General features: G+C 39.8%; 1 protein-coding gene across 1 annotated transcript in view; it reads right to left on the reverse strand.

Annotated features, from left to right (window-relative positions):
* Positions 1-408: 408 nt before the first annotated feature.
* The window catches only part of SULT1C2 (sulfotransferase family 1C member 2), a 50153-nt gene continuing 29576 nt past the window's right edge, over positions 409-20985 (reverse strand). Inside the window, exon 8 of the mRNA XM_079110276.1 lies at positions 409-539. The gene's annotated coding sequence lies outside the window, so the exon portion shown is untranslated. The remainder of the gene's footprint in view (positions 540-20985) is intronic.

The following is a 20985-nucleotide window of genomic DNA, read 5'->3' on the forward strand; positions in this document are numbered from 1 at the left end:
AGTCAATTCTATTTTCTACTTTAAGTCATGATGGGATTCTATATGTTTACTGAGTCAGGTTAAAGGATTATTAGTTTTCTAGGGCTTCTGTAATAAAGCATCCCAGAATGGATGGCTTAGACCAAAGACATGCACTGTCTCACAATTCCAGAGACCAAGAGTCCAAAAGGATTTGTAGACTGGGTTGTCTAAGAGGCTGTGAAGGAAGCATCTGTTCTTGGCCTCACTCCTTGACTTGTAAAATGCTATCTTTCCCTTCGCATATTTCTGTGGCCAAACTTCTCCCTTTTTTCTTCATTTATATTGGATAAGGGTCTCCCTTAATGACTGCATATAGTATCTTGGTATTTTAGTCAGCTTTTTTGCCACCGTGACTTAAAGAACGGACAAGAACATTTTCAAGCAAAAGTTTATTTGGAGTTTCATGGTTTCAGAGGTCTTAGTCCAAAGATGACTGACTCCATTCTTTGGGGTCCAAAGTGACGCAGAACATCATGGAAAAAGAGTGTGGTAGAAGAAAGCAGCTGGAAACATGGCACCTGGAAGGAGATGGGGAGAGGGAGAGGGAGAGGGGCCTAGTCATACCCTATCTTTCTCTAGTCATGATTCAGTTAAACCCTATTAGGGGATTAACACGCAGATTAAGTTAAGCCTCATAACCCAATCATTTTGCCTCTAAACTCTCTTGTATTGTCTCACACAAGCTTTTGGGGAATAGCTGATATCTAAACCTTAATACTTTGTTACCTCTGTAAAGACTTCATCTCCAAATAAGGTCACAGTCAGAATACCCTATGAGTTAAGACTTTAGCATGTGAATTTTGGGGGATATAATTCAAGCTATAGAAATTATTATCTTAAAAAGGCAATTCTAAGTCTATGAGATTCAGAAATATATGCCTCAAGAGAAATAGAGATGATGAGGCCAAAGAACAGCAGTGGTAATGCTTCCATGGTTGAGAGCAGAGTAAGGGGCTGCCAGAGGCAGGAGCAGAGGAAAGCTGTTGGCTGTTGACACTCACAAATGGAATATCTTTCTTCCTACACTATAAGTCACCATTTTACTTAGTCCTTCAGACTTAAAAGAAAATTTGTAAAAACAGTAAAGAATTTCTGTACACCTTTCACCCTAATGAACAATTACTAATTTGCTTTATCATCCTCTCTTGATGTTTATATGTCATGCTCTTTTCTATAGTATGGAGAACAAATTGCAGATATGTTCATTTATCCCTACATACTTCAGTATATGTCCTCAGAAAAGACATTGCCCTATGTAATCATAATGCAATAATCAAAGTCAGAAAATCAACATCGATGTTGTGAGTATACAATCTACAAACTTTAGTAAAATGCCATTCACTATTCCACCAAAATCCTTTATCAAAATCCAGAGTCCTGATGGTGGTTTACAAGGCCACATGCTCTACCTCCCAGTCACCTTTGTGGACTTAACTCTCACCTCTTTCTGCCCATTCTCACTTGCTATTTCCTCTGCTGGATTATGTTTCCTTTAGTACTCACATGGCTCAACATTTTGGTCTTTCCTGAAATGTCATCTTCTCTGTGAGGTTTTCTGTGATCATCCCATTTGGTATTTCAACCCTCATTTACTCTCTGCACTTTCTTCTTTACTGGTCTGCAAAAATTTAAGCCTCAGTCCTTAATAAGAAGTATAATTTCACATTGTTACTCAAGTGCACACAAGTGTATACTTACACATGTTTAAAAAAAAAAAAAGTCCAAAGCAATACTTAACATTGTTTTTTTTTTTTTTTTATGCTTTCTAGGACACAAAACAGATCATTAGGAAAATGTATTTCTGTGTTTATTTGGTCTTGGTTATATCTTCAATGCCTAGGACAGTGCTTTGCATGAAATAGAATTCAATAAATATTTTTGACTATACTGAATAATTGGCTAGAATGGAATGAAAAGGCAGCAGGTTTAAGGAGGTTAGTAACATGGTCATGACCTTAAGAAGAGGCCAAGACTGTATCAAAAGCTCCCTTCAAAGAAATGGAACTGCTCAGCTGGTGAGGACAGGCAGGGAGCTGGGAACTGAAGGTATCAGGGAGTAGAGTGTTGCTAGCTTGAGTAGCCTGGGACCCTCAGAATTAACAGTGTAGGAACAAACTGTAATCTGCACAAAGTTGTTTTTTTTTTTTTTTTTTTTTTTTTTTTTTTCTTAGTCATTTGAACACTTTTTAAAAGCTGAAGTTTGTCTCAGATGCAAGGAAGCAGTTTTGGCAGGTCGCCAGTGTTGTGAAGGGAAGGAGCAAGTCCTTGGGAGCACAGTGATCATGGCAGTGAGAAATGGAATGAGGGATCCTGACAGGAACGTGGGATTCAGGCAGAGGAGGTTGGGGCTCTTGGCCAATTTCTTTTTCATTTCTGGAGATCTTCACTGTAAGCCTAACATATGTGAAGCCATATTTATTTGTATCTTAATTTTTTTTCATGTTATGAATTTCCTGGGCTTTCAGCATTTAGAAACTTTTGTAGTTTCACAGATTAAAAATCTACATTTTGAATGATTCATCCAACTAAACACAGTACTCTAGATTTGGTCTGAGCAGTAAGAAAGAGACGACTATTTCTCTTAGTCTAGACCTCATTCAAGTATAAATTAAACTAATATATTCTGAGGTCCTACTAGGTGCCAGATACTGTTTGTCATTCTGAGATATAAGAATAAGGTCCTTCCCTTTTCTGAGGTAATCAGCTTGCTATCTTTTGTGTAGCCTGAGATTAAGTTGTTTTCTTTTTTTGAGGTGTGTATGTACGTGTGTGTGCATGTGCATAGAGTGTCAGAATTCACAGATTAATTGTTTACATTTAACTAATTATTGTTGGGACATTCAGAGAAGAAAAAAACACAATCTCTTCCCCTAGAGCAAAAGATGGGAGCTAGGGTACATACTCATATTTTAGTAATTTTATAGGTTACTTCCAATACACTGTTGTGCTACATTTTTCCATAGATCTTTATGGTTTTACCCTTTTGCAAGAAGTCTGCATATGTTCTAGATTATTTTTAAAAGAATATAGAGTGAACAACTTTAGAAGGCAATGCCTCTTTCTTAAGGAAAGAAGAGACAGACTTACTGATCATTACTAAAAATTAAAGCCTGTTAAGTTCATAGTCCTTTATTATGATACAGTTCACTGCTAAGAATTAGTTTTCCCATTGTCCATGGGAATTGACTTTTAGGCAAATTCTCTTATATTCGCTACTGTTATTCTTATGAAAAAAAGTGTTCTTTGTCTCTGACCCCAGAGTCTGTTTTCTTCTGCCAGCATCCTTTAAACTGTGGCAGGATTTATTTGCAAATAGGAAAAAAAATCTCAAATCCTCAATTCTTGACATATGCCACTCAAAATCCTTTTTCCTCACTTTTACTGGATCCCTAGCATAACCTCCAGTACCAAGCAGACTCCAGCTCCACAGGAATATCTTTACAGCATGTTGCCAGATGTTTGTTGCTATACTTCTTAATTTCTCTCCTTGGGCTTCTCAAAAAGTCCCCTTGCATCAAGAACCTGCTCATCATGCATGTATGTGCAGTTGGGACATGTTGAAAATTTAGTAGTCACAGAACAGTCATTGACCCATGTATTGAATTAGCAAGAACTAGAGGAAGAGCAGGACAAGGGGAAAGAAGAGGAATTTTGCCTTGAAGGTAGTTAATTGTTGGGTTGGTCTCTTTTCCCAAGGAACAGAAAAGGCAATAGAACCCATTTGGAAAATTAGTAATTATATAGGATATTTCATAAATGCCATTTATATCCAACTGGAGAGGCCAAGAAAGCAGTCGGATATGTATCTCAAGTTTAGGGGATATTGAGCCCTCTTCTAGAAAATAGATGGTAGGGTATTTGTGGTGCTTTGATTTCAATAAGGTGGGAGCAAGATCATCTCCTTAGAATAAGTTTGATTCTCCCCCCCCCCCCCCATATACACTTCACTTTATTTTTGTCAAGAGAAAAAAATGTTGAGAAGATGGTAAAGAAGTGGAAAATGTTTGAAACAGTTATTGTGAGAAGTTTGGAGAGTTGTTACGTGGGGGCTACAAAGGGTCAGCAAGTTCCCAAATGAGGATAGGTAGACAACAGTCATGGACTGAACAGCATAATTCTGAACAAATCTTAATAACTCAAAGGCAGGAGGGGATACTGTGCAGTTTTATACTCAAAACTTGGGCCTAGAAAATGATAAAGGAATGAATTTTCAGCATGGTGATTGAAGCACCCATGCAAAGTCAAATGATAGAGGCCAGGCTAGTAAGAAGCACCTATGCAAAGTCAAATGATAGAGGCCAGGCTAGTAAGAAAGCAACTGCCAGAGAAAGAAGGAATGGATACAATCAATACTAGTAAAATCTGGCAAGAGAATCTTAGTTTGGGGGAGGAAAAATAATGTTTCTTTTTTAAATGACTGTTTTATAGTACTGGGAATTGAATCCAGGGGCACTTTGTCACTAATTTATGTCACCATCCCTTTTTACTTTTTATTTTGACACGGGGTCTCACTAAGTTGCCCAGGTTGGCTGGGAGCTTGCAACCGTCAGTCTCCTGAGTCACTGGAATTAGAGTCATGTGCCACTGTGCCCAGTGAATAACATTTTCTGGGTAATTAATTCTTTCTAGGCATTATACTTTGAGCACAATGTTTATTTCATTCCATTTAATTATTATAAAAAAGCTAGGCATGTATTACTGATATATTCCTTTTACATAGGGGGAAACAAATTTAGAGAGACTGTATAACATACTTAAAGTCATAAATCTTGCAAACAGAAGAACTAGAAATAAAATCCAGTCTAACTCCAGAAACTATTGATATTTTAAGTGTTGAATATTTACTTATTTTTTTATTTTGCAAGGCTTCCAATACATACAAAGTTTGAATTCCCATGTACCCAACGAACCCTCTTCAATAGTTACTAACTTGTAGTTGCTCTTGTTTCATCTATTGATCTCCACTTATCTAGGTATGTCATCTTTTCCCTGAAATAATTTAGTGCAAATACCAGATGTGATCATTTTACTCTAAAGAACTTCAGTATTTGTCAGGACCTATATTCTTAATCACCATTCTTAATCCTATCTTAAAGATGAACAAATAGGCTCTGAGAAGAGAAAGTCGGTTACCCAAAGTCACCGAGTAATTAAGCCGTGTTCGAGACAATATTTGTTCACTTCCTCTCAGTATTGCCACTCCTACTCCTGTTCTTTGATTGCCCTTCACCTGTCTGCTGTGATCTAGGAGAGTAAGAATTGCACGTGCAATGCTTTAGGTATCTGTCTTTCGGTTAAGATCAAGTACTTTCCTGTATGCTGCTCAAAATGAAGGAAATACATAAACTCCAACTTTTAATGTTTTGGAACTTCTAATGTTAGGAGCATGGGATTGGTATATTTAAAATACTATTGGCCTGTTTGATCACAGTTTGCCTTTATTAGGATAGAGGAATTAATTTTCCTAGTAATGTACACATAATTTAGTGTAAAACAAACTACATTCATGTTATATTTCTGTAATTTTTTTATTATTTATTTTACTAGGGTTTGAACCCAGGGGCACTTAACCACTGAGCTACATCCCCAGCACTTTTTATATTTTAATTTGGGACAAGACTGTCCTCCTGCCTCAGCTTCCTGAGTTGCTGGGATTATAGGTGTGTGCCACTATGCCTGTCTATGTATTTTTTAAATCTTGGTTTCATTTTAGTGATATGATGATTGCTAATAAAATCAAGAACTTCCCAAGGTAAGTGGAACTTGGGGTCAGGAAAGCAGTAAGAATGACCGTTCTCTTTGATGTTTCTTCCAATCTGGGATAGTCCCACATAGTGCTCTGTACATAATAGATATTTGCCCAATAAGTGCACTTTATTCCTGATGAAAACTTTTGGCAATTATTGTGACATATTTCCATCTAAAATTGGAGCTTAGATTTCCAGAGGAAGTTATAAGGTCATTTCTTGAAATCTTTCCAGAAGAGTGAGAAATGTCATACATGTCAGAATTCTCTGATTGCCTCTCCCCAGCTCTTATTATCCAAAGAATAATCAAGGCTTGCTCCTCCCCTGACCACTGCCCAGCAGAGTGGGTTTATTCTGGGCCAATCAAGTTAGCTCCTCGAGTTGGGGTTGAGCTCAATTTCCTCTGAGGTGCAAAAGAGCTTCATGGAGAAGGGTGAACACTAGAATTCTATTCAATAGGAAGAATGAAGAGGAAGTAGATGCTGAGTATGAAACCAACTAAGTACTACTCAGTTGGAATAGAAGGAAGCAGGAGGGTTTATGAAATATTAAGAAGGTAAATGTGTTGGAAAATGAGGGAAGATGTTTTGCCTTGGATACTGGTAGTCTATTTGATAAAATAGTAAACCAAACAAAATACATTTAATGATCCAAAGTGATAAGTTCAGTTTTAGATGAGCTGAATTCAAGAAGTTAATGGGAATCCAAACAGTAGTTTAATATGCCCAAGAATGAGATTTAGACTAAAGATACATATCTAAGAGTCATCAGAGAATTGGAAGCACTGAGTGAATGTCTCAAAGAGTGGATAGAATTAAAACGAAACAACAAAACAAAGAAACAGCAGTAAAAAAAGAGGGAGGAGAATTTTAAAAGTTCCTGAGGAAGAATATGAGAGCAGATGAGAAAATACTACTATAGAGGTAGGAGATGTTTTTTATCTGGGATGTTTTTTATGAGAGAAGTTGAGGGATGAGACCATTTAAAGAAAGAAATGACAGTTACACTATCAAAGGTTGCAGATGAGTCAAGAAAGATGTGGACTTACATGTGTTCATGACTTGAGTGGCAAGAAGGACCTCCGTGACTTTGGAAATGGCACTTGCAATGGACTTTTGTGGACTGGAGTAAAATGTGAGTGAATGATGAGACCTAGAGGAGGTACATGTCATCAGCTACTTAAAAGGGGAACAGTAAGTATTTATTAAATTAGGCAACACTTGAGAGCATTTAAATGATGAATAGCAATTCTGATTCGAGTGGCTGACATCTCAGTTCACACTTTAATCTTGGCAGCACTGAATGATATTCCTATTGTCATCACTAGACCAAAGAGAATGAGGAATTTCAGAAAGATGTAAACAACTCTCAAAAACAATAGAGTGGAGGAAGGAACTATTGCAAACTGTGTTCTCTCCAAAGAACTTTGAAAACCCCTCTGAGAAAAGAGTTTTTAGGGAAATTGGGTAGAGAAGGCAGTGGGTAAGAGTGGTCTGTAGGGGACAGGATGGGGTTGTTAATTCCAAAAAGCCTAGAGCTGGGTCAAGCTCAAAGAATTCCCAGATGGGCATTCCACCTCCATGCAGTAGTTAGAGATAATCTTGGTTTTAGTACACTGTGGGTGTAGGTCCTCTCTTGAGGGATGGGATGTCAATATGAACACTGGCTTCAAAGACCATTCAGATTCTAGCTACCAAAATGGACACAGACCCTCACTTTCTGAAAGCAAGTTCCTGGCTACATTCTTCTGTCCTCTTTCCATAGCCAGGGCTCAGCATTCATCCAGTCATTCATTGCAGAGGACCCAGAGACTTTAGTACACTATCCAGAAATAATTCTCATTCACAAATTTGATTGGATAACTAAAACTCACCAGATATTTGTTAATGGTATGGAGAACTAAGAAGAACAACTACTAAATATCTGCTCAGGAAACAGTTAATTTAGGAAACCAGAAAACTTAAACATATTCCCTTTAGTATTTCCAGAAATGATTGAAGTGATATTATACTCACAAATATTATAGGTTACTCTGAAAGGAAATACTGGAAAAAATGTTTCTACAAATTTCAGACACAGAAGGAGGGGAGATATAAAGTGACAGAATGGAGCTAGGTAGTGATCCCAGGTCTCTCCACAACACAGAGAGGATGCAGTGAGGGAACATGAACTGAGAGGAGGGTGACAGAATAATTGCTCCAAGCTCCAATGTTACACAGTCTGACTTGAAATTTGGTTACTGGAGTAAAATATAAGGGCAGAATTCCCTAAGTCCCAATCCAGTACAGGGTGGGGGAATGAGGGAAGGGAAACAGAGCAGGAGAGGAAAAGCACATAAGTTCACCCCTTAACAAGAGCTGGAAAGAAAAGTAGATCAAATTAAAAGGCAACAGGAGCAGTGGGGTCATTGCAAAGTGATCAGGGATTACTGCTTTATCTGAGGTGCATGTGGTAAAGGTTTTCTCCCACTCTGTAGGCTCTCCAGGTTATTGATTGTTTCTTTTGCTGAAAAGAAGTTTTTTAGTTTGAGTTCATTCCATTTATTGATTCTTGATTTAACTTCTTGCACTTTAGGGGTCTTGTTAAGGAAGTCAGTCCCAAGGCTGACAGGGTGAAGATTTGGGCCTACTTTTTCTTCCAGTAGTCACAGGGTCTCTGTTCTAGTGCCTAAGGATCCACAGTGAGTGGAGTTTTGTGTGGGATTGAACCAGAATTAGTAAACTTGTGGTGGGATCGCTTTAAGAATCCATCTAGAAAGAACTTGTAGAGTTATAGCTACTATCCAAAAGTTGTGAGCCCTCCCCCGCCCCCCAAGGAACAAGGAGATTGGTGTGGAGCCTCCATGTCGTGGGAACTGCTAGCCTAATCCAGTACTTTGCACAGCCCATGTGGGAGCCTAGGCAGAAACTTAGGAGATGCTGGCTGTGAGTGCAAAAAGACCAGGAAGGATGCAAACCTCACAGATCATCTCGGCTGCTTATTTAGGAACAAAGTTTCTCACTGGAACAGGGGGATGCAGGAATGAAATGGTGCCAGTGGACCCACTTGCCTGGTGGAAAGTGAACCACCGAACTGGGTTTATGTAAGTTATTTTGAAGGGTGGTCTAGTGAGCATACCAGTTTTTTTGGGCACTAAGGAATTTGGACTTTTTTGGGTCAGGGGTCTGTGGGCAGTGTCTGGAGAGGATTTACTTTGAAGGAGATTAACACCTCCTAGAGACTGTTATTTTAGGGGTGATAAAACACCTCCTCCTGTTGGCAACAGGCACCTGGAAAACATTTGTCTTGGGCGATGAAGGCCTCAGAGCATGGCCTTCTTTTTCACTTCCTTTTCCCCAGGCCACATTATCTTGGGGTTTCTCATTTTACCTAACTATTACTGGCAATTCTGGAAGTTGGAAGCAGGAGCTCAAAGCCACGTGGAAAGGTAGTTTTGGTCCCAGGCAAAGGAAAGGGTGATGTCTGAATTGCTGCTCTGCCAAGAGGCCCTCCACAGCAGGAAACTGTAACCCCAACAATATAGAGGGACTGTCTCTGGATTTTGGCAGTAGCCGGTGGGAAACCAGTCATGGAAGGAAGTTGCCCGAGTCCCAGGAAGTGTAAATGGATGGTACCTGAGTGGCAACTGTAGTCCATGGGAGGTTGGTGAAAGTGGGAAGCTGCCGGAGTCTGGAAAAGCAGGGAGCTGCGGCTCCTGGATGGACTTTTGGCCAGAGCTGGTGAGTGTTTGGACGCTGGCTGACTCGGTCAGAGTCACCAGAGGGAAGTGGTGCCCATGGTTCATAACCTGGGGCAGTGGAAACTTGAACCTAGGTGAGGCAGCTGAGTCTTTACTCAGAAGTAGTGACAGAATTCCAGTGAGCTGCGTTAGCCACGGGAAACGGAGACCACTGAGAATTCACAACCACATGCCACTTCGAGAATATCCTGTAGAGGAAAGCAGGTACTCTGATTCATGACAACACAGTGCCCTGTGTCCTGAGCTCCTGCACATGACAGAAACAGCCAGCAGATACAACGTTATAATTCCCAAGCTTCAGGACTCTGGGCGGAAAAATGAGAACTGGCAGGTAGGAGGTCCATAGCAACCGGAAGGTGGCTCCTGTGCCCCAACACAGAGGGATCTAAAGCCAAAGAATGATGGACCTCTTCAAAAGGTCTCAATCCTGATAAAATCCAAATCAATACTCAGTAAGAATTCTTTTCACCTTAACATGATTTACTTTAAATAGCTCTAATGCTAACTTGGATTGTATGTCTATCACTCTTCATCTTGATTTGATAGCTGTTACTCTAATAACCAGTATTGTATCCTCAACCCAATTGATTGTGTTTCTTGTAATGGTTTAAAGCATTAATTGGAGTCATTCCCTCCACTTTTGTTCTCCTAGCTCTGGCTTATACTTGCTTCTCTGTTTTTTCTTAACATCTTAACATTAGAATTTTTTTAAGGTTTTTAACGTTTTATTGCATTTTTTCTGGTTGTATTTATATCACTATACTTTTTTAAAAAAATCCTAATTAGTTATACATGACAGCAGAATGCATTTTGACACATTGTACACACATGGAGCACAACTTCTCATTACTCTGGCTGTACATGGTGCAGAGTCACACTAGTAGGGTAAGCATACATATATATAGGGTAATAATGTTTGTTTCATTCCACTGTCCTTCCTTCCCTCCCTTGTACCCCTCCCGTCCCCTCACTCACTTCTGCCCAATCCAAAGTTCCTTCACTCTTCCCTAAGCCCCACATTATGTATCATCATTTGCTTATCAGAGAAGACATTTGGTCTTTGTTTTTTGGGTTTGGTTTATATCTCTTAGCATGATATTCTCCAGCTGCATTCATTTACATGCAAATGCCATAATTTCATTCTTCTCTAAGATTGAGTAATACTACATTGTGTATATGTACCACATTTTATTTATCCATTCATCAGCTGAAGGGCATCTAGGTTGGTTCCATAGTTTACCTACTGTGAGTTGAGCTGCTATAAACATTGATGTGGCTGTGTCGCTGTAGTATGTTGATTTTAAGCCCCTTGGGTATAAACTGAGGAGTGGAATAGCTGGGTCAAATGGTGGTTCCATTCCAAATTTTCTAAGGAATCTGCATACTGCTTTCCACAGTGGCTGACCAAGTTGCAGTCCCACCAGCAATGTATGCATGAACCTTTTCCCCCAGATCCTTGTTAACATTCCTTGTTGCTTGTATTCTTGATAATTGCCATTATGACTGGAGTGAGAAGAAATCTTATAGTGGTTTTGATTTGCATTTCTCTAATTGCTAGAGGTGATGAACATTTTTTCATGTTTGTTCCATTCTCTAAGCTCTCTCTTCACGTTATTGATAGTTTTCTTTGCTGAGAAGAAGCTTTTTAGTTTGAATCCATCCCATTTATTTTTATTGCACTTTAATTGACATGATATCTGTATATACTTATGGAGTATAATGTGAAATTTCTATGCATGTGGACATCATGTAGTAATCAAATCAGAGTAATTGTATATCCATCACTTTAAATATTGCTCATTTATTTGTGCTGAGAGTAATCAAAATCCTCCCTTCTAGCTATTTTACTTATTTTTTAAAATTTATTTATCTTTTAATTTTTTTTACAGACTGCATTTTGATTCATTGTACACAAATAGGGTACATCATTTCATTTCTATGGTTGTACACGATGTAGATTCATACCATTTGTGTGATCATACATGTACACAGGGTAATGATGTCTGTCTCATTCCACCATTTTTCATACCCCTCTTCCTCTCATTGCCTTGGGCTTGGCTTATTTCACGTAGCATGATATTCTCCAAATCCATTCACTTATTTGCAAATGCCAAAATATTATTCTTCTTTATGGCTGAATAGTATTCCATTGTGTATATATACCAGAGTTTCTTTCTCCATTCACCTGTTGAAGGGCATCTAGGTTGGTTCCACAATCTAGTTATTGTGAACTGAGCTGCTATAAACATTGATGAGGCTGTGTTACTGTAGTTTGCTGATTTTAAGTCCTTTGGGTATAAACCGAGGAGTGGGATAACTGGGTCAAAAGGTGGGTCCATTCCAAGTTTTCTGAGGATTCTCCATATTGCTTTCCAGAATGGCTGCACCAATTTGCAACTCCACCAGCAATGTAAAAGTGTGCCTTTTCCCCCACATCCATGCCAACATCTATTATTGTTTGTGTTCTTGATAATAGTCATTCTAATTGGAGTAAGATGAAATCTTGGAGTTGTTTTAATATTGGAGTTTGCATTTCCCTAATTAGTGGAGATGTTGAACACCTTTTCATATATTTATTAATTGCCTGTGTGTCTTCTTCTGTAAAGTGTCTGTCCAGTTCCTTGGCCCATTTATTGATTGGGTTCTTTGTATTTTTGGTGTAAAGTTTTGTAACATTATTGTTATCTGCAACAACTCTGCTGTTCAATACAATACAAAACGTTACTTCTCCTAACTGTAATTTTGTAGTTGTCCATCAGACTTTCCCTATTTTTTCCTTCCCCACCCAGGGTTCTGGTGACCATCTATCTGTGCCTTACTTTTGTGAGATCAGCTTTTCAGATTCCACAGTGAAAACCAATTGGTATTTATATTCTGTGAAATAAGCAGGACAAAGAAAGAAAAATACCAACCTGTTACTATTTGGACAGTAGTAGTTGAGGCAGGCCTCTCTCCAGTTTTCTTTCTTTCTTTCTTTTTGCATCTTTTAAAAAATTGGCTCTTTTTAGTTATGCATAATATTAGGATTCATTTGGACAGAGTGCAATATAATTTAATTATTCAGTCTACAATATTTTCCCTTTCCCTCACCTTCTCCCTGTCCATTCTTTCTTCTCCTCTACTGATGTTTCTGTTATTCACTTTTTTTCTTTTTTATTTAGTGTCTTTCGGATACACATATGATGAGATTCACCGTGGCATTTCATATAAGGACTTGGAAAAGGTAGGTCTGGTTCATTCTGCTGTTCTTCCCTTTCTCATCCCTTCTCCCTCCCCAACAGGCCCCTTCATCTGGTCCACCAGTCTCTCTTCTATTTTGGTGGATGCACCCCTTCCCCTTTCTCTCTTTCTTTTTCCCGCTTATTTTGGACTCCCTTATGCATAAGAGAAAATACTTGACCATTGACTTTCCAAGTCTGGCATATTTCACTTAGCATGACAGTATCCAGTTCCATCCATTTATGTGCAAATGACATAATTTCATTCTTCTTTGTGACTGAGTAATACTCCCTTCTGCATATACCACATTTTCTTTATCCATTCATCTGTTGAAGGACACCTTGGTTGGTTCTTTAGATTGGATATTGTGTTACTATGCAAATTGATGTGACTGTATCCCTAAAGTTTGCTAAATTTAGATATTTTGGATGTATACTGAGGAGTGGGATAGTTGGATCATATGGTGATTTCATTCTTATTTTTTTGAGAAATCTCCATACTGCTTTCCACAGTGGGTGTACTAATTTTCATTCCCACTAATAATAAATGAGTATACATTTCCCCCCACATTTTTGCCAATGCTTTTTTATTATTTCTTTCTTGATAATTGCCATTCTGAGCAGAGCAAGATGAAATCTTAGTGTAGTTTTGATTTGCATTTCCTTGATTGCCAGAGGCATTGAACATTTTTTTAAATATATTTGTTTATCAATTGTATTTCTTCTTTTGAGAACTATTTAGTTCTTTTGCCCATGTATTAATTGGCTTATTTGGATATTTTTGTGTGTCAAGTTTTTTGAGTTCTTTACATATTCTAGATATTAATGCTCTCTCTGAGGAGTAGGTGGCAAAAATTTTCTCCCATTCTGTAGGCTCTCTCTTCATGCCTTTAATTATTTCCTTCGCTGTTCAGAAGCTTTTTAATTTGAAGACATTCCACTTACTGATTTTTTATTTTATTACTTGAGTTTTTGGAGTCTTGTTAAGAAAATTGTTTCCTGTGCCAACTTGTTGGAATGTTAGCCTTTACTTTGTTCTAGTAGTTGCAGATTTTCTGGTATGATTCTTAAGTTTTTGATCCACATTGAGTTGACTTTAAAGCAGGGTGAGCAATGAGGTTAAGTTTCATTCTTTTACATATGGGTTTTCAGTTTTCTCACTACCATTTGCTTAAAAGTCTCTTTTCTCCAACAAATGTTTTTGGCACATTTGTTTAGTATTAGATAATTGTAGTTATGTGGGTTTATCTCTGTATCTTCTATTCCATTCCATTGGTCTTCATGTCTGGTTTGGTGCCAGTATCATATATTTTTGTTGCTATAACTCTGTAGCATATTTTGAGGTCTGGTATTACGATGCTGCCAGAATCACTCTTTTTGTTCAGGATTGCTTTGCATATTCTCCTAAATAAATTTTATATTTTTTTGCTACTTCTGTGAAGAATGTCTTAGATATTTTGGTGGGAATTGCTTTAAGTCTGTGTAATGCTTTTGATTTGTGATCATTTTAAGAATATTAATTCTGCCTAGGTCTTTGCATCTTCTAAGCTCTCCTTCATTGATTTCTTCAGTGTTCTATAGTTTTCATTATAGCAGCCCTTAACATACTATGTTAGATGAATCCCAAAGTATTTAATTTCTTTTGAGGTTATTGTTAGTGAAATAGTTTTTGTAATTTTATTTTCAGTGAGTTTGTCATTGGAGTATGGAAAAGTGATTGATTTTTGTATGCTGATCTTGTATCCTGCTACACTTTACTAAATTTGTTTATCAGTGCTAGAAGTCTTCTGGTGGTGTTTGAGTCTTCTAAATAGAGGATCATGTCATCAGCAAACAGAGATAATTTGAGCTCTTCTTTTCCTATTTGTATCTCTTTAATTTTCTTCTCTTGCCTGATTGCTCTGCATAGTTTCACGGGCTATGTTGAATAGGAGTGGTGAAAGTGGGCATCCTGTCTTGTTCCCATTTTTAGAGGAGATGTTTCAGTTTTTCTCCATATGATGATGGTTTTGGGTTACAATGCTGACGTGAGTTTCTTCTATCCTTAGTCTTTCTAGTGTTTTAAACATGAATGTGAGTTTGTCCAACGCTCTTTCTGTATCTGTTGAGATGCACCCCTCCCTCAGTTCCCTCAGCTAACTCTGCTTCCTTAACTTCTTCCTTAGCCATTGATTTTGACCCTGCAGATGAACCACTTCCCCCTCAGTCTCAGAATCAACTACCTCTTATTCCCCTCCTCCCCCACCTTCACCCCTTTTTCCCCTGCACCACACTCACACCCATGGGATTCCCCCAGTGAACACTTCTGCTCCCTCCAAGGTCCCTCCCCTCCATGAGATGGCAGGAGCAGAAGGTATTATATGTGTCCATGTCCCATTAAATGGACGTTAGCTAGAAAAACATTAGGCTCTTTTGCTTCAAACCCCACCACATTTTGAAAAGAATTCTTACACATTACCCAGTCCTATGACCTCACCTGGTGTGACATTTATGCCATCCTTTCTTCCTTTCTTTCTCCTGAGGATAAGGATCGCATCTTGTCATCAGCTGAGGCCCATTCAGACACCTTCCACCACCCAAATCCCCATTGGTACCACAGCAGTTCCCCCACAGTGACCCTAACTAGATCAGAGCAATTCTGCTGACAGAGTAAGTTAGGTCACCTAATTACCCGTGATACCTCTAGTTATCAGTGACAAGTTCTGCTTCCTCAAATGTTGAAGTTTGAGCATTAGAGAAGCATACTGAGGCAAGCATATAAAGCAGGTTTTATTTAAGAGTAGTAACACAGACTCCTCCTGGGAGGGAGAAGAGGGTCATAGCTGGTATTCTGGTATCCCAAGAAGTGAGAGGGCCCTGCCCTTTTATAGATTAAAGTTTCCTTTGTTCTCCTGTGTTCTTCTCCCTTATCTTGTTCATTTCCCTTCAACCTGCATAGTGACTGGGAGATGTTGGGGGTTAGCAAGTGGACTGGAAGGACCAAGGTAGAGTGCTAGGCAGGAATGGAGCAGCAGCTTAGAGGCATTGATTAGCAGCTCCCTGTCTGCTCAGGAGTTGCTCCATTAACAACCTTTTTGGAAGTGGTGGTATCAGAGGGCTCTGGAGACATGAACATTCCAATCTCCCAAGGTTGGTTTCAACTCAAATTGGCCTCCATTTTCTCCATCCCACCAGATCGCCTATTTTACACTAACTGCCTGTCTTGAATTCTGGTTTCACCTGCATACTGACAGGCATGGAAAAGGCTGCCCTAAAGGTAGTCAACCATGAAAAGATTAATGAAATCACCCAAGGCAATGATGAAAACCTTGCCCTCTTTCTCTTGCACCTCAGAAAGAAATGATTAAATATACTAACCTTAACACTAACTCAGAAGATGGCAGATTCTATCTTCATTTACATTTCATCTCCTAGTGTGCCTCAGATATCAGAAAAAAACTACAAAAACTGGAGAAGGGACACAGACCCTTCAACATAAACTTGTTAAATCAGCCTTTAAGCTATACAAAACAGAGAAAAGGAATGAAAAACACAAAAACTCAAACGAGATCAAGCTAAATACCAAATGCTGGCAGATACACTCAGACGAGGGTCCCAAGGACCTTACAAACATACTTCAAATGTGGTAAACAGGGACACTGGGTCAATGTATGCCCTAACCCTAAACCTCTGCCTGGGCCATGCCCTGTCTGCTACTAAAGGGACACTGGAAATTGGAATGCACTCAGCAAGACTCTTCCCTCTCATTTGATCACTTCCAATTCCCACAGGTCTCTGGACACAAAACCCAGGTTGGCAAACATCCTCCACCCGACAGTGGACAGCCTATCAGCAGAAGACTGATGGCCACCTGGACTCATCACCCTGACTACCATCACTCAGTCTGAGCTCAGGGTAATGCTGTCAGTATCTGGTAAGCCTATCTCTTTCTTACTGGACATGAGAGCAAATCTTTCAGTGCTACCAGAATTTTCCTGTCCCCTCTAATATTCCTCCACTTCTATTGTTGGCATTGGCAGAAAACCTAGTACCCCTGGACAAACAGGTCCTTTATTCTATAACCTATTTGACACTCTATTCTCTCACACCTTCCTAATTGTACCCCAATTCCCAACCCTGGTGGGGACATCCTAACCAAACTCAATGCTTCCATTCTTTTAATTTCCAACAAAACCACCATAACTACCCACACTCCTCTGCTTCCTTTATCCTCTTAAACTGACCAGATGCTCTTCCTTCCCCTCTAACATCTCTGTCAGTGCTCCTCCCTAAGGTGTCATTCACAGCATGGGATACCTCCAAGCCCCCTGTGACCACCCACCACACTTCTGTTAAGATTTCCCTCGAAGAACCTGCCTCCTCCTTGTGATAATCCCAATATCTCCTCAGGCCCACAGCCTTTGAGGTCTCCAATCCATCATTTCTTGTCTTCTCAAGGCTAACAGTCCTTGACCCATCAACTCCCCTCATAGCACCCCAATCCTGGCTGTCAAAAAACTCATGGTACTTCTGACTAGTCCAGGACCTCTGTCTGATTAATCAGGCTGCCGTCACAATTTATCCTGAAATCCCTAACCCTTGCACCCTGCTCTCTCATATTCCCTCAATTACAACTCAATCCTCAGTGCTTGATCTTAAAGATGCCTTCTTCACTATCCCATTAGATCCTTCTTCTTAAGATCTATTTGCTTTTATGTGGATGGACCCTGATACTCATTTTGATACCCAGCTGACCTGCACGTCCTTCTTCAGGGCTTTAGAGACAGCCCCACTTGTTCAGCCAGGCCTTATGTCATGACCTAACTAATCTTAACCTCTCCCTAGTCTCTTTCTGCAGTATATAGATGATCTACTTTTCTGTAGTCCCTCCCATGAACTTTCTATCAAATACATTAGCCTCCTTTTAAATTTTCTAAATAAATGAGGCTGCTGCGCCTTCCCTCACTTTCACTCCTCAGTTTTGAGTCATTCCCACTGCCTGTAAACAACTCATGGAGGACCTTCTTGACCCTACTACCAAATAGGAATTTCTCTCTTTTCTGGGGTAGCAGATTATTTCCACCTCTGGTTTCCTAACTTTGGCTTTATTGTAAGCCCTCCTATCTGCTTCTCACAGTGACCTTTCTGAGCCACACAACCTTCTCTTCCCATTAATACTCCTTCCAAAAGTTAAAGCAGGCCCTCCTACAGGCCCCCGCTTTGGGTCTTTCAGACCCACAATAACCATTTTTTTTCTCTATATGTCTTCGCAGTCCAGAACATAGCCTTGGGCCTCCTATGTAAGATGTTTGGAAATTTCCCCAAGGCAGTGGCTTATCTCGCAAAATAATTAGACTCAGCAATTCAAGGCTGGCCCCCTTTGTCTAAATGCACTTGGAGCTGCGGCCCTTTTAGCCTCAGAGGCCAACAAATTAACTCTACATCAACATATTACTGTCCTTTCCTCTCATAACCTAAAGGAACCAAATGGCCATCTCTGTGTCCTATCCCTCCCCCAATTCAGACTCCAACAAATACATGCTTTCTTTGTAGACAATCCACTGATATCTTTCCATCACTGTAAACCATTAACCCAGCCACCCTTCTACCTCTTCTCTCAGGTAACTCAGACCCTCTTCCCTCTCACTCATCTTGACCTTCTAGATCTCATATTTCCCACTTTTCCCATATCTTAGATATTCCTTTACGCAATGCCCCTTCATGGTTTATTGATGGAAGTTCCTTCAGAAATCCTCATCCTAAAGCAGGATATGCCACAATATCTAATAGCTAGATTATACAACCAGGTGCCTTACCTCCCCAAACCACCTCCCAATAGGCTGAATTAATATCTGTAACCAATGCACTTACTTTATGTCAGGGACAGAGAGCAAACCTGTACACTGACTCCAGTGTGCCTTTCACATGCTTCACTTTCATACCGTGATCTGGCAAGAGGAAAAATTTTTAACCACCAGAGGGACACCCATCATTAACAGCCATCTCATTCACAACCCACTTAAGGCTGCAAAATGGATGGCAGTAGCAGTCATTCATTGCAAAGGACACCAAGGATCAACTAGCCTGATAGGCAAAGGTAATGCATTAGCAGGTGTAGCAGCACAGCAGGCTGCTGACAAGACCCTTCCCTGACTGGCCACCACTGTTCTTACACAAAACCTTAAATAGTCCCCATCACACCTCTCCATACTCCCTATTTTCTCTTCCCTACTCCATCTTATTCTGCCTCAGAAAATTAAAAAAAAAAAAAAAAAAAAAATATATATATATATATATATATATATATATATATATATATATATGTATGTATGTATTCTCATCTGGGACGCCCCGTAAAAAATGGCTGGTTTCTAATAGATCACCAAAAAATGATTCTCCTCAGTGCCCCTGACCCCCAATCTATTCTTTTGGTTTTCCATTTCCGATTTCACTCAGGATATTTGCCCCTTTTTTTCACCTATTTGTGATGGCAAAACCAGACTTGATTGTAAAATGAAATTATAAAAATGTTATAGAAAGAAATCAATGACTGGGTAAAAGGTCAGTTCCCCTCCTCTTCTGTCAGCCCTTCTTCAGGAAACCTAATTAGCCAGGGGGTCCCTACCTTTTGGATTGTAAATCACTGTCTCCATATCCCATGCTGCCCCCAGGATCAATCCTCAGGAAAGGTAGAATGTGTAAATGCCCTCCTAAAACTGCACCTGACCAGACTAATGCATGAAACTAAACTTCCCTGAACCAAATTTCTCCCCTTGGCTCTTCTTCATTTATGGATCCTCCTCTGAAAACCTCTCAAGCTAAGCCCTTTCAAGCTTCTCTAAGACTGTCCCTTTGAGCTCCAGGGTTTTTCTCTTTCTCAGCCCCTCCCATTCCTGATACCTGACCAGCCTTACACCTGAGGCAACACCTAAGCAGACAGCATGCAGAAAAATTCTTTCCTAAACCTATTGACAATTATGAGACTCCATTGTAACTGTTAGCACAAAAGGACCAGGCTGGATGCCAACTTTACAGATTAGCTCAATGCAGCTTTTATTCAGGAACAGAGCAACACCACTGATAGACCCATTTTCCTAGTGGAAGATGAGCCACTGGCCAAAATGGGGGAAGGTTAGGTTTATATAGGTTACACTGAGAGGTGACTCAATTAATGAGCATGTCTGTTTGGGCTATCTTTACTGGGCCACATGGAAGGTGTGGGGTCAGTTTTAGGGTTGCATCAATGCTTTGGCCTCTTCTCAGAAGCTGTCATTTCAGAATTGGTGGAAATTTCCTCCCTAGGGCCTGTCTTGTTACTGGGAAAGAAAGTGACTCCCTCATTCCTTCTCCCTAGGCCATATTATTTTGGGGCTTATCTTTTTCCATATCCACCAATAACTACAGCCAGGAGACCTGGTGTGGAGAACATACTCTCCTACTCCCCTTAACCCAGAACAGGTCAGTCCACATCAGGTAGCCCTGACAACACCACAGCAGCCAAACTGAAATCATTCCCACATCAGATATACCATCCAAGCTTAAAAAGGCAACATCTCCACTCATCAGCACACAATTCATCTCCCCCACACTCCTTCTTGCTCTATAAAATATTCTTTCTTTTTCATAAGCCCCACTTATATACACTTGACCCAGATGAAGACCTAGAGAACCAAGATTCTGCCTTATAAACTTATGTCTCTTTATTACCCATCTCTTTGCTGTCCCAACTTTTGCCAATTTATTATCCCCACTAGACAGGACTTTGCTTGGTATCTGTTCCCAAACCCCTGAACACTCCAGCTCAATTTTTCAAATTCATGCATGAACCATGGCTTCAAGGAACTTATTGGGACTTCTCACATCTTCAGCTTTCCTTCTCTTTTCTGCCTCCTTTTATCTGGCCCCAATACCTCATTACATGTCTGCACTTATTAAAACCTCTGTTGACCTGCTGGTAAATTAAATTCCACTAACACATCCAGTACCTCCTGCTGGATCTGTTTACCCCTATGGGCACCAGGGTATGAAGCCCAGCCAGCTCCTCTTACCACATAAGCAAACACCAAAGGATTCCTTCACATGCACTGAGAAGACAGAACAGAATTCAGAGAATCAACATCACTTTTTGATATATGACTGTCAAATACTTTGTCTCATGCATTATTATCCCCATAACAGGTCAGATGGGTGCCCTTACTTAACCCCCTATTTCTCAGACTCCTCTTTGTATCCAGTGTACAGAAAAGGAAACTCCAGTGGGCTTCCTTCTTCTTTGTGTAAC

The sequence above is a fragment of the Sciurus vulgaris genome, assembly GCF_902686455.1.
Source record: "Sciurus vulgaris genome assembly, chromosome: 14".
NCBI lineage: Eukaryota > Metazoa > Chordata > Mammalia > Rodentia > Sciuridae > Sciurus > Sciurus vulgaris.